We start from the raw sequence: 26676 nt of genomic DNA on the forward strand, positions 1-26676 counted from the left end.
ATCTTTGTTCGCAGTTAATTTGCATATCCTGCTGATTAGTCAATGGGAAGTGTAGCGGAGGTATGGTTAATTACCATGTTTGTCTATATTAGATAGGATACTTAGATCCATCTAAATCAACTTTTATTCATTACATTTGGACTTTCTTATATTAGGTGACAAACATTCAAGCTGTTGCGTAATAAAGCTATGTGCCCCACAATAATTCTCTTTCAGCAATTCTCTTTTTGTATGGTTGCCTCTCCAATGATTTGAATATTTGATCACATTGTATTTGATTATTTAGAAAAATTATTTGGAAATGGAAACCTAAAAATGCTAAGCATAACGATAAAGCAGAGATGGAAATTCTTTGATCTGCTGAAAGTGACAAATCTTTAGTTCTGAGCTGCATTGGCCTTAAGATGGTTTCTATGTAACAACTTAGATAAGAAAAAATAAAGACTATGTATTTCACAAATATCACCATGCTACTCTTTAAGCACTCATGTTTTCCGTGTCTATAAAAATGTGCCATGGTCAGCAAGAATTTAGAGAACACATGATTGAGAAATTACTGTTTTACATAATCACACTCATTTTATGTTCATGTTTATTTAGAAAAATCTCTTTCAGCCTTAACATTATTCTTTGCTTATTTTGCTAATTTTTCTGCTCTGTGCTTTTAGGCACAATTATGGTTATTAGGAATTTATTAAACTTAAAATGTAGTAGGTGTTTGATGGCTGCTGTACACACTCTTTAAACCCACTTTTCTTGCAGCTTTTCTTGTACTTGTATGAAACTCACCCTGATGTGTGGGCATGTGTGCAGTTTTTAAACAATTCCCCCAGGCTTAAACTCTAAATCTTTCTTGCAGTATTGTTGTATCTGATTATTCCAACTAAGAGTTTCCTGGGTGAGTTCAGAGAGCATCCTGTCAGCTGGCTTTTGATTTTCAAGAAAATCCAAGTTCTCACAGTCAGTTTTCTTCCTCCAAGGGCTGGTGGGCCCGGATAATTTCAATGGCCATCACTGACAGGCAGCTTTAGCCATGCAATGTCATTGAGCGACCGTGTTAAAACCAAGTTTTGTTGCTTGCTCCAAGTTCTTTACCACTCCGATTTCTCAGGAGCATTCCATTTTGTAGAAGAGCAGAATATTTAAAAAGCACACCTAAATAGACTTCTTTGCATCTGTGCAGATAGGAGAGGTAATACAGGCCACATTAGACCAATACAGCCCGCACATTGAAATCTCATTGGCTTTCCATTAATTTGTTTTGGAACTGTGGGGCAGCTGAAGAGAACTATGAAAATATATTTGTGGATTGGAACCAGGAAGTTCAGACTCTCTGGAGTTGCTTCTTTGACTCGGTGAATCCTTTTTGAGATTCTGTAGCATTGAACTGGCCCTCCGAAATTGCCGGAAATGGATGAGGAGATGTTCTATGTCAGGGAATCATAGATTCTGAAGTTCAGGCTGATTTTTTCCTATTTCTTTTCTTTTAACTCCCTTTTTGGAACATAATTATTTTTTATGTAAAACTCCAGGAATCTTAACTGCACCCCCCTGGACAATCTCTCTCTCTCTCTCTTTTCCCTTGCATCTCATTTTATCTCTGTTTCTCCTTTTTTTCTTCCCTTTTCCATTCAGAGCAGTAACGTGTATAGCAGCTATTTTGCCGGAAAGATCATTGCATTGTCTATTTTGTTTTAACATTCAAATGCTCAACTTGAATTCCTGTCTCTTTAGACATCATGTAAGAATCGTACACATTGGAGTTTTAAGACGTAATTTCTTTTCTCCTCTCTCCAGCAGCCCTCTAAAATAGCTGATTGCTTTGCATTTCTCAAGCATTCAAGTGTTTATAGAATCTAACGATTCTGATCTCTCACTTCCTTTTCATAAGCAGAAAATGATCGCTGGAGGTGGCACCGTTCCCAGGGAAGCAGCATGAAAAGTGCAGGCGGGCTGAAGTAGCCAGGGCATGGAAAACAGCCTTAGGTGCGTGCTTTTCAAGGAATTGTCCCATCAACTCATCTGCCACTTTTAATGGTATAAGGACTGTCCAACTTCATTTTCTAGGAGAAAAGATATTTGAAAAATATATTCAAAAGTTTTCTCCAGCAGTGTCCTTTTTGAAATTCAGCATAACAGCTCACAGTGGCCCATAGCAAAGAAAAAAAAAAGGTAATACCAAATGAATGAAAGAGCTGGGGCCAAGTGGGAAGGGAGGGCTACTGTCACAGGGTGACTGTCCATAAAGAAACAAAGCTAGGTATGAATAGTAATTAGGAGCTTATTTTTCTAGACACATTAATCCACAAGAACAAGCCCTTAAGTAGTAGTGCTATGGCAAGAAAAATTGATTCAAGTCTCTAAGAATGCTTCTAGCACTAGACTTGTATTTCTTTAGTTACATGCTTACATAGCTATATCAACTCTGGGATTCCTGGATGGGAAATTTCTAATGACTACAGCTGGATGTGAAAAGGATCAGTCCAAACTTGGAATGACTGGGGTACAGGGGCTTGACAGACCCATGGGTCGGATTCAGGGTTGGAGATTGTAAGTGGTGATCCAAGTAGACATGGGGAATGTGGCATTGGTGTCCTGCTATAGGGGTTGGGAAATCAGGCTGTAGAAATTGATAACATTCATGTAATGATGATAGTAATTACATGCCAGGCCCAGTTCTAAGCACTTTTCATGATTGATCTTGTTACTCCTCATACAACTCTGGGATGTGATTATTGTCCCCACTTTGCAGATGAAGAAACTGAAGCATGGAGAGTTTAAGTAACTTGCCTGAGGTCACAAAGGAAATAAGAGTGAGTGAGGGCCAAGGTTTGAACCTGTGCTGTTAACTCCTACACTGTCTTTCAAGTAGGCAAGTAGCTTTAGGGAGACCTAGAGTCCAGACAGTGACCATCGCAGATGCTTGTGTAGGTGTATGTGTGGGGTCATTTAAGAAGCATTTGGAGGCAAGTAATAGTTCACAATGTAAACACATTTACGGACTCAGTACTTGCAAGTTCAGAGTCACTGTGGTCACCAGGGCTGAGTCCTGGTCGGTTTCCCTGTGATCCTTTTGGCTCTGTCCTCCACTGAGTGATGGCTGGTAGAGATGTGGCTGCAACAGTTCTGCATCGCATCAGCACAGAATACTGGCCAGAGGAAAGGAGCTGTTCTCTGGTGCTGACCCAGAGGAATAACGAAGAACTTCCTCAGATGCTTCGAGCAAACTTCTGCCTTTATCCCAGGACTCTGAACTCAGTCCTGTGTCCATTGCTAACTTAGTCACTGACGAGGGGTAAGAGATTGCATGGGGGTTGTCAGGAGCTGGGGTGGGGCTAGCCTTCCCCGAGCCACATGCATTTGGGGGTGGGAGTGACCGGATACCTAAATAAGACTGCAGATCTCTCAGGGAAAGGAAGAGGATTAAGAGCTGGGTGGCCCCCCACAATGGCTGCTCCAGAGGGGCTGTATGTTGGTCTATTGATTATCACTTGAACACACAGGCTCACTTCTTAGAAGTGGTAAAGCTGGAGAGAACTTGATTCAAAATTTAGTTACGTGGTATGATATATGGTTCTAGAATGAAGCTGTAAACAAGGCAAATTAGAGGCCATGCCACTTACTTACCAGCCTAGGATTTCTTATGTCTCTTCTTTAGGGGAAAACTGGTTTGAGGCAGTGGCCTTGGTGAAGCAGATGGAAGGTCAAGAGGACCTTCCTATGACAATAGAGCAAAGTTAATCATTACAAAATTGGGCTGGCCTTGGCTGGTGTGGCTCATTTAGCTGAAGCGTTGTCCTGTACACCGAAAGGTTATGGGTTCAGCTCCCGGTGAGGGCATGTACCTTGGTTGCAGGTTTGATGCTCCCTGGGGCACGTACGGAAGGCAACTGATTGATGGTATTCCTCTCTCTCTCTCTTTCTCCCTCTCTCTCTAAAATCAATGGACATTTCCTTTGGTGAGTTTAAAAGAAAGAAATGAGGCTCAACCATATGTCAAGTTGGCAGGACTGGTTTGCTTTGGATTCTGTATATCATGCTTTCTTCTGTTTGCTATATTTATCAAAATGTATTTTAAATAAATAAATAGGTTTTATGTAGAGTGAAATTTTATTGACTGACCGATTTTTAGTTGTTGTTGTTGTTTTTCTAAACACAACTGTGAAGTTGGTAAAATGTTTCTTTGGTCCCCAGTGTTGTGCTCTGGGCAGTGGTGACAAATATGGTGTCCCACACTGCCACTCCCGCCTCCCACTGCCATGGGAGACATGCATCATTTATCATGGCCCTCTTTCCTGCTGAGCATGGTTGCAGCTAGAAATTATTCTCCATTCAGCGCTCAAGGCAGCCACTCGGAGTTGGCACAAGAAGTGGAAGTTATTTTGCATCCTTGCTCCAGGAACTCTGTTTCTGAGAGGCAGCACAGGCAAGCAGAACAGTTCAGAACCATATATCAAATCAAGTAACTGAGCTTCGAACCAGACATACTCGGAATTAGACAGACTTGGGTTGGAATCTAAGCTCTGTCACTAACTAACTTGGCAAGTTAACTTCTCTGAGCCTGCTTCCTCCTTGTAAAGTGAGATTGATGAGAGCAATTTTCTAGGCTACTTGGTGGTATTAAATGAGATGGAATATGTACTATTCTTACCAGATTGCATGGGTCTTTAAATGTTAGTTCATGTTGCCTTTGTCTCCAAACCTAGGCCAAGGAAACAATATGGTAAACTTATTCTCAGGAACATGCAAAAAGCATTTACATTTTAACAGTCTCCTTAATGAAAGGAATGAATTGTTATAGTGTTTTGGGGGTCAAATGTTTTGACTTGGCGCTTCATTTGCTTAAATCATTGGTTCTATCTAAAGACACATTTCAGTTTTCAAAATGTCAAACTTGGCAGAGACTAGTGTTTTAGGGAATTACAGATCAAGTAGAATCCATAATCTTTGCCCTTGAGGAAGTCAAACCAGAGGAACATAGTGACAAATAAATATACCATAGAATACAAATAACAAAAGCCTGGAAATAGACCCACATGTGCTAAATTATAGCTCCATAAATGTATTCACTTCTAAAATATCTGCATAGGCAGACAGACCAATGGAACAGAGTGGAATCTTAAGTGGGTCCAAATGCTTCAGGAAATTTAGCATATGATAAAGGTGGCATTTTAAATCAGTGAAAAAAGATAGATAATTTAATAAATGCCATTGAGACAACTTTTTAGCCATTTAGGAAAGAAGACATCTATGGGCTGTCTCCTGTACTCCCCCTACCGGGGGATTTAATAAATGCCATTGAAACAACTTTTTAGCCATTTAGGGAAAAAGTGGGACCTCTGTGTTTTAAAGAGAAAATGTAAAACTATAAAAATTTTATAAGGCATCATGGAAAAATATTTTAAAGTAATCTTGGTGTGGTAAAACCTTCTCAAGTAAGAAACAACCTAAATAGACAGTTGAAGACAAGAGTGATGGAGATTAATTTTTCTGTAAAATATTAAAGCTCCTCTATGGAAAAAATACAGTAATAAAAGGTAAAAGGCAAAACTGAAAAAAATCTGTACATGTCCAATTGTATTCCAAAGAGATTGGACCAATTTTTACTACACTTGCACTTTATATGCAACAATATCCTATACACACACACACACACACACACACACACACACACACGATTCTCATATGTCAACAAAACCAATACAAACAGACCTCACAAAATAGACAAAGTCTCATTCATAATTAAAGAAATGCAAATTCAGACCATAAGACAATTTCCACTTATCATGTTGGTGATTATTATAAAATTTGGAAATTCACAGTGGATGAGGATGTGAAGCTACAGAGACATATGTACAATGCAGGAATAGTAACAATTAGTACAAACTCTTTGAAATACAACTGGATAATCTTATCAAAACTTAAAATGTGCAAATCTTATAAGTCTCACTTCTAGGAATTTGTCCTTTGTTTTTATTCTCACATCTACTTAGAGAGGTCTGAACACAAATTATTCATTTCAGTATTACTTCTAATAATGGGAAGAAAAAGCAACAATAGGAAACAACCTATATGTCTATCAACAAGAGACTAAAATATTTTTTAAAATATATTTTTATTGATTTTAGAGAGAGTGGATGGGAGAGGGGTAGATAGAAACATCGATAAGAGAGAAACATCTATGGGCTGTCTCCTGTACTCCCCCAACCGGGGATCAAGCCCAAAATTCAGGCATATGCCCTGACCGGGAATCGAACCATGACCTCTTGGTTCATGGGTCGATGCTCAACCACTGAGCCACAACAGCCAAGTAAGACTAAAATATTTTGATAGTCATATAATAAATTGTTATATAGCCATTAAAAAGAGTGTACCTATATGTGTTTATTTGGATAGATCTTCAATATTAAGTTAAAATGTCTATAGATGTGAATTTGCATGGAAAAGTTCTGGAAAGGCACACAGGAAACTGTTGACTGTGGTTATCTCTGGGGAGTAACTCAGAAGGACTAGGCTGGGAAGGAGACTCACTTTTTTTTTGGACACTTTTTTCTATAATTTGAATTTCTGATAAAAAAAAAAAAGCATGTGTTGTTTTCATAATAAACTAGAGGCCCGGTGCACAAAATTTGTGCATGGGTGGGGGAGGGCCCCTCAGCCCGGCCTGCGTCCTCTCGCAATCTGGGACCTCTCAGAGGATGCCGGGCCTAAACCTGCAGTGGAACATCCCTCTCACAATCCGGGACACTGCATGCAACAGTGACCATACTTTTCATACAGGTGAAAGGCATCTTGCTGTTGTATGGGCAGCTACATTTTTGCCCTGATCATAAAAAGTAGTACATTGCCCTAACCGGTTTGGCTCAGTGGATAGAGTATCGGCCTGTGGACTCAAGGGTCCGAGGTTCGATTCCGGTCAAGGGCATGTACCTTGGTTGCGGGCACATCCCCAGTAGGGGTCATGCAGAAGGCAGCTGATCAATGTTTCTCTCTCATCGATACAGGTGAAAGGCATCTTGCTGTTGTATGGGCAGCTATATTTTTTGCCCTGATTATAAAAAGTAGTACATAACATGATCCTTCTGAGGCAGTAGTACCATTTTCCCCATCTTATGGGTGGAAAAACTGAAGCAGAGAGAAGTTAAGTAATTGGCTTTGTCACACAGTTATAAGTGTCAGAATCAGGGCTGACCACAAAATGTGCAAGTCAGAGTCCATGTATGTCATCACTGCCTCATCCTGTTTTTTTTCAGTGTTAGAGTATCCTTACCAGGTTTTTAATTTTTAAATCCAAGAGACTGTTTCCAATATATAAGGTAGGGTCCCTAGGCCTGGCTGGCGATCAGGGCCATCTGTGGGGTGACCAGTGGGAAGGGTGATTGGGGGGGCCCTCGCTGGCACCTGCCTTGGCTGGCACTGCTGGCCAGCCCTGCCCCCGATCACCGCCATTGGTTGCCCCCCTCTGTGGGATGTGACTGGTGGGGCGCTTGCCAGCTGGCCCCGTCCCCTGATCACTGTCCCCTGATCACCACCGCCACCAGTCACCTTTCTCTCGGGGGGCAGACCATCTGCCCCCTGGTGGTTAGTGTGTGTTAGCAATTAGTCATTCCGCCAGTCATTCTGCCGTTTGGTCGATTTGCATATTATGGTTTTATTATATAGGATGGTTGCCACCGCCACCAGTCACCTTTCTCTCGGGGGGCAGGCCATTTGCCCCATGGTGGTTAGTGTGTGTTAGAGCAATTGGTCATTCCGCCAGTCGTTCTGCTGTTCGGTCGATTTGCATATTAGGGTTTTATTATATAGGATGGGTGAGTTAATGGACAGATGGAGTGATAAACAAACCACTGCATAGGAATTTTCCCAGCTTATATCTTCTATCCATACTATACTTACCACCTCCTTCCTATCACTGAATAAAAAAAAAAGAACAAATTCTTATCAGAAGATAAGAAGGTAGGAAGCACATGGATTCAAAGAGATACACTAAATACACATGAGGAAGAGACTCCTGTGCAAGCTGAAGCTATTTGGCAGTCCTCTCCACTCAGCTCACAGCCAACGGAGAGCGGGAGGAAGGGGCCTTGGAACCACCAGCCTGTAGCATCAGTTGGAACAACTGGGCTGGTTGCCTCTTCCCTGAGCCTTGCTTTTCCTAGAATGGGTCATAGAGTTATGTGCCCACAGCAGATGAAGTCAGTGTGTGTGCTGGGTCCGCAGAGACAGAGCAGAATCCTTGCTAGTTACCAAGATGAGGAAAGTCTGGGCTTCACATTTACAGAAAAGAATCTGTCAGTGTGTCCCACCACGCCCCATTTTCTCACCATTCCGCCACAATATTGTTGAGCAGGCTAGAATAGAAAGGCCATAGAATTGGAATCTCAAAAACAAAGGTGCTCAAACAGGAAAAGAATCACCAAGCATTGGAAGACAAGTATCTCTATAAAAGCGAGACCCTAAATCCAGTGAGAAGAGCTAATATCCAAAGAAAATGAGTTAATATAGCAAACAGAAGATATTAAAACAAATGTAATTAGTATCTTCAGGGATATACAATGGTATATTAATGATATTGTAATCATGAACCATAAAGCATATTTAATTAAAATATATGTATTGAAATAAAGTCATATGGTACATAGTTCTTAGTATTATGAGTAAATAATTTTCCCATTAATTCAACAAGTATGTAGAACTTAGTGTTGGGCACTGCTAGACATTGCTAAGTCTAACAATGGCATACTTTTCTATGCTATTTGGCATGTGTTTTCTCTTTTGTTCCTCAGCACATTCCTGTGAGGTAAGAAGGGCAGGGCAGCCCATATTATGTCTCATTTTACACATCAGGAGATTGTGATAGAGTTAAATATTTTGCTTACAAAGAAACAGTGACAAAGCTGAGATTCGCATGCAGGATTTGAAATTCCACAAACATAGCACTTCTAAATCACATGGTTGTGCAAAGAAATGTAATGCTTATCCTACTTATACAGTGAACTAGTGAATGATTTTTCCACAGCCAGGGCACAAGAGCACCAAGAAGATATGGCCGTGAGGAATTATTGGGTTTCTGTTTTCTGCTTGTATTTAATAAATATCACCAAGTACAAGATTCCTAGAGGCAGCTTCTATGTATACATAGCAGCTTGGATTTATGGTCTCGGGAAATAACACGGTGGAAAACTTAGTGACATGTTTCTTTAAAAAGTTTTGTAGGTTGTCTGTTTTAGGCTGAAAGAAGTAGGTCGTGAGGGTGACCACAGATTTATCAAGAAATTTAAGATTTATTTCAGTGAAACGCTGCTGATCCCCTGATCTTGACAGTGATGGCATGAACGATGGCTAAGGAAAAGCTCCCGATCCCCCTGTGTCTGTGTCTCAGGCTTTATTTTAAGGCTGGAGCTGGAATTTGCTAGGACACTGGGGTAGCTGTCCAACCTGATCACAAATGTCCTTATCCCCGGGGGCATCTTCCAGGAATAAAATCGCTTTCTCAAATTCTATTTGGATTCCGCGAGCTTGTAAATAGACCCAGCCTCCGCAGGTGAGGCAGCACAATGGATGAGCTTGGTGCCATTGAACTGTAAAGTACCATGAAGAGTGTCAGAAAGTTGAAATTAACTTTTTTATTAGCATGACACAGCTGTGGGCTGTTTCATCTTGTCAGCAGCCAGTTTCTGGTTCTCTCGCTCGCCTTTTCATTGGTTCACCTCCAGCTATTCCTGCCGTCCTAGCAGGCACTGTCCTGTTCCTTGTCAGCTTTTTCTAGTCCTACCGCTTCTTTATGTGGCTTTTTGATGTTTCAAAAGAAGCGTGCAATGTGACCGAGCTTTCATTTTCAAATATGCTTTTACTGGCTTTGATGCATATCAGAGCAATAGCCTGGAAAGATTGGGTGAAGGAGAAATGGGGACCAGCTCTCCCAAGGGCTGACTGAATAACCCCAGTTATGCTCTATTTTCCTATCTGTGTCAAGACTGTGGGTTAAACAATAAGTCTTCACTTCCCCAGACTTTGCAAGCCACCTGCCAGTTTTGTTGTCCAGACACCTAACACACTATAGACCTCCAGTGGTCAGACGTGTACCAGATCTGAAATGGACTAACCCTTGATGTGGCAGTGCATGCAGCCTTCCTTTCTCTCTTCTGAATAATTAGGGTTAGGTAGGCAGTTCATGCCATGGTTTCTATGTACCTGGCCTCTCTCCATTTGGCCACCCAAATAGGCATTTTGCTTTTGCCCGTGAGTATTTAAAGCCATGACCTCTTCAAAGAAATAACCTGAAACAGCTGAAAATGTATGAATATTGGCTTTGTTATGTAGTTTTGATTTCTGAAACATCCTGTTTCAAATTGCAGTGGAAAGAAAATGCCTCTTTATGGCATTCAGTCAGTAATAGTACATTTGTTCTCAAAAGATTTGATGAGCTTAGCTGTTATACAAGGTCTCCCAAGGATTAGGGTAGGACAACAAAAACTAAAACTAAAAATAGTCAGTAATAGTACATTTTTTTCTCAAAAGATTTGATGAGCTTAGCTGTTATACAAAGTCTCCTAAGGATTAGGGTAGGACAACAAAAACTAAAACTAAAAATTCTACCTGAATTGTAAATATTTCTGGTTCTAAAGTATTCAGTTGTTTAAATTCTCTGTGATTTTAGCAGCTTTGGAAAGAGAAGTATTGGGCTCTGCCTTGTGGAGCTCGGTCAAAGTTAATGACAGTGAAAAAGTTCTTCCCTAAGGGATATAAAGACAACTGAATTAATACCGTTTGAACTTCTTTATTTGAATAACTGTGATCTCACACAGTAAATCCACCCAAAAGTCAAATTCTCAATTAAAACTAGAAGCAAAGTCAATGGGCCCAAATTACTGCAAAGATAACAGAGTTTTGATTTTTTTGTATTTAGATTTGAGCCATCACTTCCCTAGGTTTCCCCAAATTTATTGAATATTTTCATCAACTTGAGGACAATGGTTCATTTGTCTCGTAGAAAGCTAAGAGGGATATGCATCAGACAAGTGAAACAGAAAGCACAATCTAATTCCCTAAGGAAAATGTACTCTGTTTATTCAAATCGCTGTTCTGTTCTCCAGGCATTCTGAGTGGAAATATGACGTGGAACTGAGATGGTCGTCTTGAGGTTCCTTTACTCCCTGATGAAGCCCTTCTGAAAGTGTTTGGTGAATATGAGATGTTAAAAATGATGCAGATTTAATAAACATAGTTAGGAAATATGTTTCACATCTACTGTGATTTGGATGGAATAGATCTGGAGACGAATGCAGCTCTTCAGGGTATACCAGCTCTGCAGACCCTGGTCATTTTGTGTGATCTCACCAGGCAGGGATGGTAGGGTTTGTAGTTATAGGTTTCCTGGGGCAAGGACCCCTCCTTACGTAGATGGCTTTTCCCTTCCTGATTAAGGCAACACAATAAGACATCCTCTGAGCCCAGCCAGCGTGGCTCAGTGGTTGAGTATCCACCTATGAACCAGGAGGTCCTGGCTCCATTCCTGGTGAGGGCATATGCCTGGATTGTGGGCTTGATCCCCGGTGGGGGGGCGTGCAGGAGGCCACCAATCAATGAGTCTCTCTCATAATTGATGTTTCTATTTCTCTCTCCCTCTCCTTTCAGAAATCAATAAAAATATATTTTAAAAAATCCTCTGAGTGGTTGGTTGTATTCTTAAGTATAAGGGGTAGACATAGTTGTATACAGATTTTTGTTGGATATTTCTAAGAGTTATCTTTAAATTCTGTTTAATATTTTAAGAACCGAGTTTCACATTTATAGCATATCGTACAGTAGATGTAATCGACTTTAAAGAGTTAGGCTTCAATATTTTATAACTGGAAGTCTGGCCATTCACCTTGTGGAGTTAGTGACACAGAATAGGAAATAAAATACCTTAACTGTGGAGAGGAATATCAATTGCAAATGATGTTCTGCTCTAAAAAAATATGGAGACAATTATGCATTTGGGCTTTTGGTTCAGATGAGTCCATGTTTAACAAGTGAGTTAACCTATTTTCCCTAAGTGCTTCTAGGAATTCTCCTTAAAGAGAACCACAAAATTAGGAATATAAGAGAGTATAAGGACAGTGGATAAAACCCAGAGGTCAAATATTTAAAACTGGGAATTAGCTAATTTTAAAATGGTCCAATAAATCCCATTTAGAATGGTGCCCTTGAGATGTGGCTTATTCCATGCACTTTGAATATTTCAGATTATATGTTGAGAAGTGACATTGACTTTCATTGCTAAAGGTGAATGTGCATTTTAGTCATGAAGTAATTTTGAAGAATGTACTTAGTATTTTGAGGGCTTTCTATATGTTTTTATAGCTTTAAAAAATTATATATGTATTCTCAGTGTAGATGATTCAAACTTTAATCCAGAGGATACAAAGTGAAATGCTATTCCTCCTCCTGCCTTCCATCTTACTTTTCTATTTCATTCCTAGACATGACTCCTATAACTAATGTTGGATATGTTTGCATTCTCTTTTCTATACATTAATATGTATTCATGCACATTATGCTATAGGCATGCTTACACATACAAACACATATTTTTGGAATGCATAGGATTAAATATACACATTGTCCTGTGAACTTGCTTTTTTCACTTAATATTGTGCCATATTTTTTGTATTGGTCAATTTGGTTTATCTCATTCTTTGTAATGGCTGTATAGTATTTCATAGCATGACTGTGACATAGCATATAACCACTCCATTTTTGGGGTGATTATTATGATGGCTTCCTTTCTTTAGCTATTTGAAATAATGACAAAATAAACATCAATATGCATGCATCTTTGTGCACCACAAGAGAATTTCTTTGAGATAGATTCCTAGAAATGAAATTGCTGGGTCAAAGGGCATGTCCACTTCAAGAGTGGAAACATTTTGCTGGGGTAGAAATTCAGATGGTAAGGACTGGGGCGAGTGTACTGACAGGACATTATCAACTGGCTATAGCTGGCATCTATTTTGATGAGTCAGGGCCTGTGCCTCATTGGATGTTAAATACTTTGACTTTCATCCCTATAATTGCCTTCCAAAAAGATTTTGTTAATTTATATTCTTCCCAAAAGTATACAAAAATGCCTGTCTTTTGCCTTCCTCACACACACTTAACATATCTTTTTAATTGCTACCAGTCTGGGAGATAAAAAGTGGGGAGGTGGTGCTCATTGTATCAAGTTTCAATTTTGCAAAATGAGTAAATTTTAGAGATCTGCTGTACAACATTAAGTCTGTACTAACGATACTACTGTATTATGTACTTAAAAATTGTTAAGAGGGCAGCTCTCATGGTAAGTATTCTTAACATAATAAGAACATGATATTGTATTTTCAAACTTTATAGTGCCCTGATTACTAGTAATGTTTTTTTTCATAAGTGTATTGGTCATTTTTGGTTCTTCTGAAAATTACCTGTTCATTTGCTATGTTTGTTTTCTACTGGGTGGTTTGACTTTCTTAATGAGGAAGATATATATATATATATATATATATCCTATACAATAAAGAGAATATGCAAATTGACCGTCACTCCGCCACAAAGATGGCTGCACCCACAGCAGAGGCCAAGTTCCTGTAATGAGCCTTAACAAGCAATCAGCAGGGACCTGAGGCTGCCCGGCAGGGCTTGACGGGGGACCTCAGGCCACCCCCCCACCCCGGTGCCAGGCTGGGGTACCTCAGGCTGCACCCCCTGCCTGGTGGAGCTTGACGAGGGTCCTCAGGCCATGCCCCCCACACTGGCACCAGGCCAGGGGACCTGAGGCTACACCTCTTCACCCCAGTGCTGGGCCGGGAGACCTCAGGCTGCTCCCCTTGCCCTGGGCCAGGTGACCTCAGGCCGTGCCCCCACTCCCGGTGCCAGGCCGGAGGACTTGAGGCTGTGCCCCCCCATCTGACGGGGCTTGACAGGGAACCTCAAGGCACACCCCCCGCCCAGCAGAGCTTGACGGGGGACCTCAGGCTGTGAACCCACCTGGTGGGGCTTGACGGGGAACCTGAAGGTCTCCCCCCTGCCCCAGCCCAGGCTGGGGGACCTCAGGCTGCGCCCCCTGCCCGGCGGGGCTTGACAAGGGTGAGACAGGCCGGGTCTGGATCTAGCCCAATGGCGGGAGGGCCGGCTGGGTCTGGGTCTTGCACAATTTTGAGGCGCACTTGGGTGGGCGGGGACTTGACTCTGGGTCCTGTGGTGCGCCCCAGACTCTGACAGGAGGAAGATTTTCATATAAATTTTACTAATTTTCTTTCATCTCTGACACTTCTATTATAGCAAAAGGGCAAATAGCAATATTAAAATATTTCCTCTAATTAATCCCCTTTTAATTGCACAAATTTTGTGCACCGGGCCACTAGTGTATGTATGTATGTATGTGTATATATGTATATGTATGTGTGTGTGTGTGTGTGTGTGTGTATATATATATTGATTTCAGAGAGGAAAGGAGAGAGAGATAGAAACATCAATGATGAGAGAGAATCATTGATTGGCTGCCTCCTGCATGCCCCATACTGGGGATTGAGCCCGCAACCCAGGCATGTGCCCTTGACCAGAATCAAACCAGGGACCCTTCAGTCCAAAGGCTGACACTCTATTCACTGAGCCCTCTCAGCTAGGGTGAGGAAGTCATTTTTATATGTTGTATATATTAAGCTTTTATAGAATATCCATGAATGTTTTCTCTCTGTCAATCACTTGCCTCCAACATTTTTGGGAAATCTCTTATTATAAAAATATTTCAATTTTTAAAGAAAATGCCTTATTGAGATATGATTGTCATTAAAAAGCTGTACATATTTAATGTATTCAACTTGATGAATTTGAAGATAAGTATATACCTGTAAAACTATATCCATGCCACAAACATATCCATCAACTCTAAAAGCTTTACTTGCATTTGTTACTATTTTTTTATTATTAGTGATAATGCAACATAAGATTTATCCTCAGCAAATTTTTAATCATACAGTACAGTATTGCAAATTGTAGGCACTGTGCTGTCCAGTAGATCTCTAGGACTTATTCATCTTGCATAACTGAAACTTTATACCTTTGATAATACCTTCCTGTTTTCCCCTGCTCCCAGCACCTAGCAACCACCATTTGACTTTCTGCTTCTATGACTATGACTATTTTAGAATTCCTCACCTAAGTGGTATCATATAGTAATTGTCATTCTTTGTCTGGCTTATTTCACATTAGCATCATGCCCCCCGGCTTTACCCACGTTGTCACAAATGGCAGAATTTCCTTCTTTGAAAAGCTGAATAATATTTTATTGTGTATATACATACACATATCACATTTTCTATATCCGTTTGTTCACTGATGGACATTTAGGTTGCTTCAGGACCTTGGTTTGTGAATCATGCTGCAGTGACCATGGAGTGCAGAGATATCTCTTCAGATCCTGATTTGAGTCCCTTTGGATATATAACCAGAAGTGGGAATGCTGGATCATATGGTAGTTCTATTCTTAATTTTTTGAGGAGTCTCCATACTATTTTCTATAGTGACGGTGCCAATTTACATTCCTACCAACATTGAACAAGGGTGCCCTTTTCTCCAGACCCATGCAAGCACTTGGTTACTTTTTTCATGGTACCCATTCTATCAGGTGTGAGGTGATGTCTCAGTGTGGTTTGGATTTGCATTTCCCTGATTAGTGATGTTAAGAACCTTCTCATGTACCCGTTGGCCATTTGCATGCCTTTGGAAAAATGTCTATGCAGTTCCTTTGACCATGTTTTAATTGGGCTTTGTTGTTGTTTTACTGTTAAGTTGTAAGAGTCCCCTATATATCTTGGATATTAACTCATTATTAGATGTATACTCTTTTACAGATATTTTCTCCCCTTCAATAGGTTGCCTTTTCATTTTGTTGATTGCTTCCTTTGCTGGGCAGAAGCTTTTCAGTTGCATTTCTATACACCAATAACAAACTTTCCAACAAGGAAATTAAGAAAACAACCACATTTACAATAGCATAAAAAGTTAAATTACTTTGGAATAAGCTTAACCAAGGAAGTGAAAGACTTATACATTGAAAACTATAAAACACTGGTGAAAGAAACAAAAGCAGACCCAAATAAATGGAAAGACATCTCATGTTCATGGTTTGGAGGAATTAATATTGTTAAAATGTCCACACTACCCCAAGTGATCTACATATTCAGGCAATCCCTATTAAAATCTCAATGGTATTTTCTTCAGAAATTAAAAAATTCTAGATTTTATATGGATCCACAAAATACCCGAAGTAATTTTGAGCAAGAACAACAAAGCTGGAGGCATCACACTTCCTATTCTCAAAATACCTTACAAGACGACAATAATCAAAACAATATGGTACTGGCATAAAAACAGACATGTATATCAGTGGAACAGAATAGAGAACCCATAGTCTACACATATATGGTTAACTGAAAGGGTCCATCAGATTTCAGATTCTGAAAGTGGAATATAACACTCAAAATGAGGGTAAGCACCCCTGATGTAGATGTTGAATAAAAGTTTGTTGAATTGAATGTACAAAATCCATTTGAATGATTATTTTTTTCCTAAGGTTGACACAGTTAATTATATGTGTGTGAGATAGAAAAAAGGGATAAAATCAACATAGTTCATTTAGATGAGGGTGAGATATGTTCACTGGAGCTTTAATTGCATCTCCTTACTCTAGTTTAAATGGAGAATGATAGTATGTTTTAGAATAGATCAGGCCAAAAATACTTGCACATGTAGATTGTCTATAGAACAGAAGTTTGGTTTGTTTTTAATATAAAGTCCCTGATAACTGACAGCTCTTTCCCCGACTGATGGTTTTGATTGATTTAACTCTGTTCCAGATCAATAGAACAGCACAAATAGATTTTTCCACCACTTCATTGACTGAATCAACTGGCTATTTTTGTGTCAGAGAGAAAGCCTTACTATCTTTGATCCATCTCCTCCCTGGTGGAGTCTAGCCTGTGTTGATGCTTCAATTCAGGAATAATGAATTTCATATCAATGAGTTTTCTGTTTCTGTGGCCTTGGTACAATCTCCCTATCTCTGTCCTGATGACTCAAAATTATTTGGTTGAATCTTGGCTTTTTAAAGGTGTGCTGGTGCTAGGTGTCATTCAGTCTTACCTATGTGTAGCACTTAAAAAAATTAGTAGTTGGGGTGAAAAGTGATGAGATACTAGGTAATTAAAACAGTAAATCAAGAAAATGGATTCAGTAAGGTACTCCCCTGCATACTCTCTTCATTAATATTACATATTTAAATGTACTTTATCATTCATTTTGTTTAAAATTAACAACTAATTAGGTTTACTTATTTATTTATTTATTTTTAAATTAGGTTTATTTTTTAAAATTTGGGTAAATACACTTAATGTTGAATAGAGAGAATTCAAAATATGTAGTGAGTTTGTTAACCATACCACAAACCGAGTAGATTGGTTTATGTTCTTTTTTAATATTAAAGACTTTATTTTCTTCAGCATTTGCAATAAGATTGAAAGGAATGTACAGAGATTTCCCATATACCCCTGCTTCACATGTGCGTTGCCTCCCCCATTATCACCATCACTCACCAGAGTGGTGTATTTTTTAACAAGGAAGAACCCACAGCAACAAATCATAATCACTCAAAGTTCATACTTTACCTAAAGGTTTTCACCTTTGGTGTTGTATATTGTATGGATTTGGACAAATGTATAATGACATGTATCCATCATTATAATATCACACAGAGTATTTTTATAGTCTCAAAATTCCCTGTGCTCCACCTATTTATCTTCCCATCCTGCCCTGGCAACCAATAATCCTTCTATGGTCTCCATAGTTTTGTCTTTTCCAAAATGCCATATATTTGGAATCACAACATGTGGGCTTCTCAGATTGGCTTCTTTCACTTAGTAATACACATTTAAGGTTCCTCCCTGACTTTTCATGGCTTGATAGCTCATTTTGTTTTTAGCACTGAATAATATTCCATTGTCTGGATGTATCAGTTTACCCATTCACCCACTGAAGAACATCTTGGTTGCTTCCAGGTTTTGGAAATTATAAATAAAGCTGCTATAACCACCCATGTAAAGGTTTAGGTGTGGACATCAGTTTCAATCTTTCAATATGAAAGAGCACGATTGCTAAATCCTATGATAAGAGTGTATTTACTTTTGTAACAAACTGTCAAACTATCTTCCAAAGCAGCTGTGCCATTTTTCATTCCCACCAGCAAAGTATGAGAGTTGCTGTTGCTCCACATTCTCATTTGCTGTTGTCAGTGTTCTGGATTTTGGCCATTCTAAGGGTATGCAGTGATATATCTTGGTTGTTTTAATTTGCATTTTCCTGATGACAAATGATGTGTACCATTTTTTCATGTGCTTATTTGCCATCCACATATTTTCTTTGGTGAGGTATCAAGGTGTTTGGATCATTGTTAATCAGGTGGTTCATTTTCTTATTGTAGAGTTGCAAGAGTTCTCTGTATATTTTAGATAACAGTCCTTTATCAGGTATGTCTTTTGCAAATATATTTCCCAATTCTGTGGCTTGTCTTCTAATTCTCTTAATAATGTCTTTTACAGAGTAGAAATTTTTAATTTTAATGAAATCTAGCTTATTAATTCTTTATTTCATGGACTGTGCCTTTGGTGTTATTATCATCATACCCATAGTAATCTGGATTTCCTCCTATGTTATCTTCCAGGAGTTTCATTGTTTTAAAACTTAGGTCTATGATCCATTTGAGTTAATTTTTGTGAAGAATGTAAGGTCTGTGTTTGGATCTCTCTCTCTCTCTCCCTCCCTCCCTCCCTCCCTCCTTCCCTCTCCCTCTCTCTCTCTCTCTCTCCGTGTAGCTGTCCAGTTTTTCTACCACCATTTGTTGAAAAGACTATCTTTGCTTGATTTTATTGCCTTTGTTTTTAGATCAAAGATCAGTTGATTATAGTTATATAGTTATAGGGGTCTGTTTATGTTCTTTTCAGATTCTTTGTTTCTCTTTATAGTCAGTGTTGAGCCAGAGCTGTCCAGTTTTTCTACCACCATTTATTGAAAAGACTATCTTTGCTTGATTTTATTGCCTTTGTTTTTTAATCAAAGATCAGTTGATTATAGTTATATAGTTATAAGGGTCTGTTTATGTTCTTTTTGGATTCTTTGTTTCTCTTTATAGTCAGTGTTGAGCCAGACATGATGTCTTCCTGGAATCCATATGTCAATCTATTTTCTAGGGGAGGAGCAAAACATAAGTAGATCAGCAATAAATCTCTATACCTGAATTCAGGTACCCAAAAGACATCGAAGGGAATGCCCAGTGTTATTTATCTTTTATACCACAAACTAACAAAACACTGTGTTGGCCTCTTCCTATTCTGTTTTCTCCTTGTTGGCATTCCCTTGGTGATGTTGACTCTGTTGTGGGTGAGCCTTAAGGTGAGCCTTGAGAGGGCTGGAGGGAACTGGGTATTGTCTTATGAAAGGTCTGTCAAAGTAGGATTCCTTTTTAATATAGCTGAGGGTTTTAAAAGTTAGTATAAATACACATATTTAATTTTTAGGTTTGAATATTAAATTCCTTTGTTCTATATTATGTGTTTCATTATATTGGCTGCTATATAGTAAACACTAAGTGGCTTGAGTAGCTCTGAGAAAGTGACTTTTGCCTGAAAATCTGTTCTGGTGATCCACAGGGCTCAAGTATTAAGATGTAAATGGGGCCAGAAGTCTTTAGCAAATTGCAAAGACCCTTTGGAAGCATCTCTCAGTTGAATTTCCATTGGCTTACACGTTCCTTCAAGTTAGGGACTGTGTTATATCATGTATCTCTTACACCTGGTTCCAATCCGGGTGTATTTGATGCTCAGTAAATTTTTAAATGACTAGAAGAATAAATGAACCAATAAATGAAAGGATTCCCTCAGAGACATAAGATATACCGGGATCACCCTCAAGTACTGGTGAAGTAATTCCAGCAGGGGTTGCCACATTTGTTATTTTCTTGTATCATGATTTCATGTTACAGATAAAGACACTGAAATTCAGGGGTTTAAATGATGTGCTATTACAGGGCAGAGCCGACATTCAGATTTGCAACTTTAGATGGGGAGGAGGGAAGAGGCAAATTACTACTGAGTCATCACTAAAATAGAATAATCCTGACATATTTGGATGAAGTAGGACCCTGATAGAAACTTAAGTGTTACCTCTAGTCCAGTCATCTAAGTATCAATAAGACTCTTTTAATGGTACTCCCTCACCTCTTCCTTCCCATATCTTTCTTCCCTGCATACGACACATATGACTTTTCTCTGTTAAGACACTCAATAAGTTTACCGAGTTTCCCACAGTACCTAATTCCCTGTGCCTTGGCTTACTTTCAATAAGAAAAAGAGAACACAATTTCTGGTAAGCTAATAGCTATCAGAACAGACCCAAGGAGCAATAAGATAGAAAGATAATAGGTACTAGTGGGAGGGAGATAGAAATGATCTTTGAAAACAAAACTGAGTTATAGTGTTCATTAACTCCTGATTACCACAGAATTCAGCACTGGATACTCCATTCCTACTTCTGTTCATCCTACATAGAATAAATTTGAAATCCACTATTGCTCTTTTCTTTCACAGAAACCATTGTTCTTCTATCATCTATATCCCCAGGATTGATTTTCTTTGCTATTTTCCCCTCATGGGTAAAGGATGTTTACATTCAACCTCAAAGACTTTTGATTTCAGGTTTGATTCATAGAGAAACTTGAGCCAGCCAAAGGAATACCTGAAAATCTCTCAAGGCAAAGCAGAGGTGAGAGTTTTGTGAAAAGAAAAAATGATTATGGAAATCATGTTGATACAAACTTCTTTTTGTTTATACAAGTAACCTTTCCTGTGGCTGGAGTTTCATGGTTCAGCATTTTTAGATGTAAATACTTTTCCTGACCATGGCATAAATAAGTTTCGAATAGCACAGAGGAATATTTGGCTTTATAATGAGTGACCCACTCATTTAAAGGGCTGTGTGAAAGGTACAGCGAAAGGGAGGTTTGGAGTGTGAGAAGTGGTGGTGTTTATTATTTATCAGGCTTCTCCCAGGTCCCCATTGGCATCTACAAGCTTGACCGTCTCTGCACTTGCTACATTAATCACTTTCTCTTTTAAATTCAGGAGAGTCATGCTTGGTGTACAGGGTCAAAGACAAGGTAAAAACAACAACGAGAAAGTCAATTATGGTAAGTAAGGCTCCGATAGTAAGTCAGAGGTAGTTCCATGATGATTTTAGCATCAGCCATTAGAAGCAGGCACGTCTGCTTCCAATTGATATCATTGTAAATAACTGTATTTATAATCTCTGTTGGTAAAAATCTATGCCTGCTAAGGTGGTAAGGTATGCAATTCTTATTCCACTTGGAATTATTTGAAATGTAAATGTGCAGAATCTCTGGAGATAACAAATAGTGTATTTATATGGGAAGGACTTTTATATCAAGAATACAGATATTTGCCTACCGGTGATACGTGTTTTTTCTGCTTGTACCATTGGCTACCCTCAGGTTTGTCTACTGAATACAGATTTTGGTTCTTCCCAGAAGGGTATAGAATGCGTCTGTAAACATTTCCTTCTTTACAAAGTTTGGTTTGCCCTCAAAATAGAAGAAGAAAGACTGGAAACTCAATTTTGCACAAATGAATACAATATCAGGCAGTCAGAGCACGTAATGGCTACTCATATTTTCCAAGAACTCTTAACATCAACAAATTCACCATCCCTCTGCTCATGAGGGAAAGCTGCTAAACATTTAGTAACATATGCAATGCATGTCAATGTCACTTGCAAGATCTGCATGCACTGGGACAACAGTAGCACACGCGTGTGAAACAGATTCGGTCTGTGAGCAGAGCAAAATAGCATTTCCCCGCAGTCACGACATCTTACTTCAAGGCTTCATCCTTTGTGGACATGCTCAGTCCCCTCCTGCCAGGGGTCCTTACACTTGCTCTTCGTCTCTTTGGAATTCCACCTCCCAAGGTCTTCACCAGACTGGCCCTTTCTTGTTAGTCTGGATTCAGCTCAAATGTTTCATACATGAAGAACCCTTTCTATGAACACTCAAACCAAAACAGCACTCCCACTCCACCCTCCTACAATCTCTCTCTGTGATGGTGCCTGCCCTGCTGTTTCCTTGGCACTTATTACAATCGGGCATTGCATTATTTATTGGCTTTACTCCTTGGCTAGCATCTTCTTCATGAGAGCAGAGACTCGTTACCTGCAATAGCCATAGCTCCTGATACATATTCCTTAAAGTTTGTTGAATGAGTGAAAAAGAATTTAAAGCAGTTTACAGAAACTCTCTCTCCCCAGGGAGGCCATGGGCTTCCTTACTTGGCAGTCTCAGGGCAACAAAGGGCAAGAGAGAAAGCTAGCTGCAAGACGTCTCCATATAGAGGCTCTAAAGTCACCCATCACTTCTGCTGCAATCTGTTATAGCAAAGTCACAGGACAGGACCAGCCAATCAAGGGGCGGGGATGTCCTCCCACCTTCAGGAAGAGCATATGCCAGGATTGGGAGGAACTGACGCAGCCAGTGTTGCAAACAATCTACCAGAGAGGATTGACCTTAATCTATCAATATGTCTATAGCTAGCAATACTCAGAATTCACTTGTGGGTTTACGAATGGGATCAGCTGAGAATGACTGAACAGTCCATAAGAAAAACAATAACATATATATCTGCTGGTCTATTTTATGGTATAGAATATGTAGGATATGTGGTCATTTTTGTTATTGTCTCTCATTCCTCTTCAATAAGGATAATATAATCTCATCTGGATTCCCTTCCCTATGTCCTACATTGTTCTTGCCCTGCACGTAAAGCTGTCGGTAGGACTTCTGTTTCAGAACCCTGTTACTACAACATGATCTTTACTTATGCACCTGTTTAAAATTCCATCTTTGAGTACTCAGCTAATCCCATAAAGCATGGGTCCGGAGTGCTAAAATCTGACCTGACAGCTCTGCGTCTATGTTCTCTGCCAGGGTCAGATTTTTGTGTGCTCTGGCACAGCTTGTTTTCTTCCTGTCACAAAAACAGAAGTGGTTTAAAATGACTCTGTGATGTGAAGAATCTTTTTCTGCTTGAAATATGAACTGCAAATAAATCCTGCATTTGCCCCGAGCTGTGACAATTCCAGTGTGTATCTGATATAATGCTTTAGGCTGCAAGTAACGGAGTACCTGACTCAGATTGGCTTAGATGATGAAGAAATTTATCATCTCCCATAGCCTCAGGTTTGATTCATTTAAGAGCTCAATGGTGGGCTCAGGTTCTGTCGCTCACAGTGTTAGCTCTAATCTTGCTTTGAACTTGCTGGAGAAAGGGAAACAAATTTCTCCCCGATCATGGGCATCTTTCATTTAGTCTGATAAAGCCATGTTAGGTCACATGTCCATCCCAAAGCATTAGCACATCCCTGGGATGCCCTAAGCTGATTGACTGAGGCTGATCATGAAGTACCCCTGGAGTCAGGAATGTTGTCCAGCCAGGCATCATAAATGGGAAGAGGATCTCTGAATAAAAGTGGGATTGTGATGGGAAGGTAGAATGGGGAAAGGATGCTTAGTAGGCAACCAAAAGTGTCATGTATAGTGGATAAGTCTAGCAAACACCCTCTGAAAAACAGTAACTGCAGAAACAAAAACTAAAATAGTTAGGAATAATAAAGGGAAATTCCAAATTTCAAAAGATACTTTCAAAAATACTGGTAAAAACAACAACAACTGATATTCCCGGATTCTACTTGTTTGCTATGAATAAAATTTCAAAAATACTGGTAAAGAAAAAAACTGATATTCCCGGATTCTACTTTTTTGCTATGAAAGCACACATGTCCTTTCTGCTCAGTATCATACGTACCAACACAAGAGCACATAAATGATATGGTGTGTGCCTGGAGTCCCTGAAAAGTAAACCATGACTCATCTCCATTTCAGAGGGAAGCCCATATTTGTTCTCAAATATTTTTCTTCCCAAGGAAGGCTCTTGTTGGCATGTGCCCTACGCTGCCTGATGAGAATGGTTGGGATGGAGATGTAGGGGGAGGGAGGATCTGGAGGTGGGTTATTCTGTTTCATTTTCACCTCTTTCTCTTTAACCTCCAGGGGCACTTGAGGGTAAGTTCCCAGAGAGCAGTGTCTTATATCATTAGCACCTAGAACAGCACCTAGCACACAATGGACACCCTGTAAACTTGTTGAATCAACTCCTGTACACCTTCCCAGGAGTAGCAGCGAAATGAGGGCAGTTATAGGAATAAGGAGTCTTTCACCATCTGTGAGCAGAAATGGGGGAGAAAAGAAAGGGAAGTGCCATCCGCTTACTTGGTTTGTGAGGTCAGGGCTGCCTGGACAACCTCCCCTCAAACTGCCAGATTCCAATTATTTCTTAAGCAGAAATGAAACTAACCAGTTACTCCTTCAGAGAACAAAACATCCCTAGTTAATGTCTAATGATGGGATGAAAAGGAGAAATTTAATTGGGGTTCACGAATTTGGTCACGTTTCATGTAGCTTTTAGCTTTTCCTCAGTTAAACATTAAACATGGATGAAGTATAAAGCACCCCGTATGTTTTGTTTGAAGATGTTGATGTGAATGGCTGTCCTTTCATGCTAGTGCTGTGGAATTTAGATGTAAATATTTTGGTAAAAGCTAAAGTCCCAGCATCTCACAGCCCTTTGATGCCACACCATTGAGTGATTGGGAACCCTTGGTTTGGGGCAGGGGTAGCTAATAGGGTGGCTGCTTCACTTTGCCTGAGGAACTCTAGTAGATGCTAGGCTCATTTGTTTTTTTCTTTTGGGAGTCCATTGTTAATTATTGCTCATCTTAACTCAATATCCCAATTCCCAGGCCACCATAATGGAGATATGGTTCTCCGTGTTGTGTGTCTACAGCCAGAACACAACTATTATCCCTGAAAACGGCAATGGCTCTCCTATAGTGAGGAAGGGCCATTAGTGTTAGGTCTGCTCTGGGTTCTGCATGTGGGTCTCTCAGTAATCTCTACAGAAATGTTATGAGGGGGGTGTTTACTATTTCTACCTTTGCCCTCTTACAGCAGCCCAACTTATCAAATATAAGTTAGATCATATCACTCTTCTGCTCAGAACTTTCCAGCAACTTCCTGTCTCTCTCAGCCAGAGTCCTTGCTATAACCTACCAGTCCTCTGATTCGCTGCCTCCCCTTTACCACTCTGGCTTCATCCTCCCTCCCTCTCTCCATTCATGCTGCTCCATAAACTGCCTTGAGCCCTGTGCTATTTTCTCAAAACTCTTACCTTAGGATCTTTGTAATTTCTGTCCCTTCTGTTTGGAATGGTCGCTTCCAAGATAGCTACGTGGGTCTTTACATTGTGAACCCTAAGGACTAAGAAGGGTTCCCGGTGGCTCAAACAACAACAAAAACCAGCCTAACAGCCATTTCTACACAGGGGCCTCTCATACAAACTGCACTTCATGGAGAAGCCTCTGAGCTAACCTGCTGCCTGCACCATTTCTGCCCTCCCAACCAGCCCTTAAAAAGGAGTTCCTGGAGTCCTGTTTCAACCAATAGAACTAAGACCTTCCCCATCCAGTTAGAGCTGTTCAGACCAATCAGAACGGCTCTATTCTGACCAATCAGGGACCAGGTGGGGACTTCTATCTATAAGCAGCTCCCCTCTGGCTTGCTGAGTGCACCATCTTCAAAGGATCATTGCATCTGAGAGGACCAGCTTGGAGGGAGCGTGGAGCAGAGCTGCCCAGCTGAAGCGGGACCTGGCCCAGGGCAGCCTCATGCCGAGGTGGTTTCACAGCCGCCTGCTGTAGCTGTAAGGCTATCAAGCTGTTCCACAGCCTTGTTGTTTTCACAGCCGTGCTATGCTGTGTTACGTGGAGCTGCTTGCACTAAAGTTTCCTTCACAGCACCCCAAACTGGGTATTCTTGGCATTGAATTGGCGCAGATGTGAAGGCCAGCTTCTCACCAAGGACTTCCTTAGCAATCCTAAAATCTCACCCCCCTCCCCAACATCCAACATTTCATATCTTCCTTTCCAGCTTTAATTATTTGGGGAGGTATTGGTTTTACCTCTTTGCTTTGTTAATTGTCTTTCACATTAGGATGTAAACTCCACAAAGGTAGGGATTTTTCTCTGTTTTCTTTGCCCCTGTACCCACAACCTTACACCCAGCAACTTGAACAGTACCTGGACCATATGAGGTACACAGTAAATAGTTATTGATGGTGAAGGATTTCATTCTTTCAGTCGTCAAGAGCCAGGCATTCACTAAGAGCCAGGCATTATGGTGGACACTTACAAAGCAAAAGTGAAACAGAAAGACAAGGTCTCTAACCTCATAGAATATAAAATCAAGAGAGAAAAGAAGCATTTAAGCAAGTGTCCACTTTGTACATGGACTCCCTTTATAGTAGACTCTAAATTTCACAGAAATGAGTGAAATTCTCCAATGTCCATTGTTCTTAAGTGGCACAGTTGGGATGAACACCCAGGAATTTAAAATTACAATATCAGTTCTCTTTCCTTTAATGCTACCCTGGGATTGACATAAGTGCTTTAAATAAAAACACATTGCTAATTGCACATGTTTGT

The sequence above is a fragment of the Myotis brandtii genome, unplaced genomic scaffold (assembly GCF_000412655.1).
Source record: "Myotis brandtii unplaced genomic scaffold, ASM41265v1 scaffold53, whole genome shotgun sequence".
NCBI classification, from domain to species: Eukaryota; Metazoa; Chordata; class Mammalia; order Chiroptera; family Vespertilionidae; genus Myotis; species Myotis brandtii.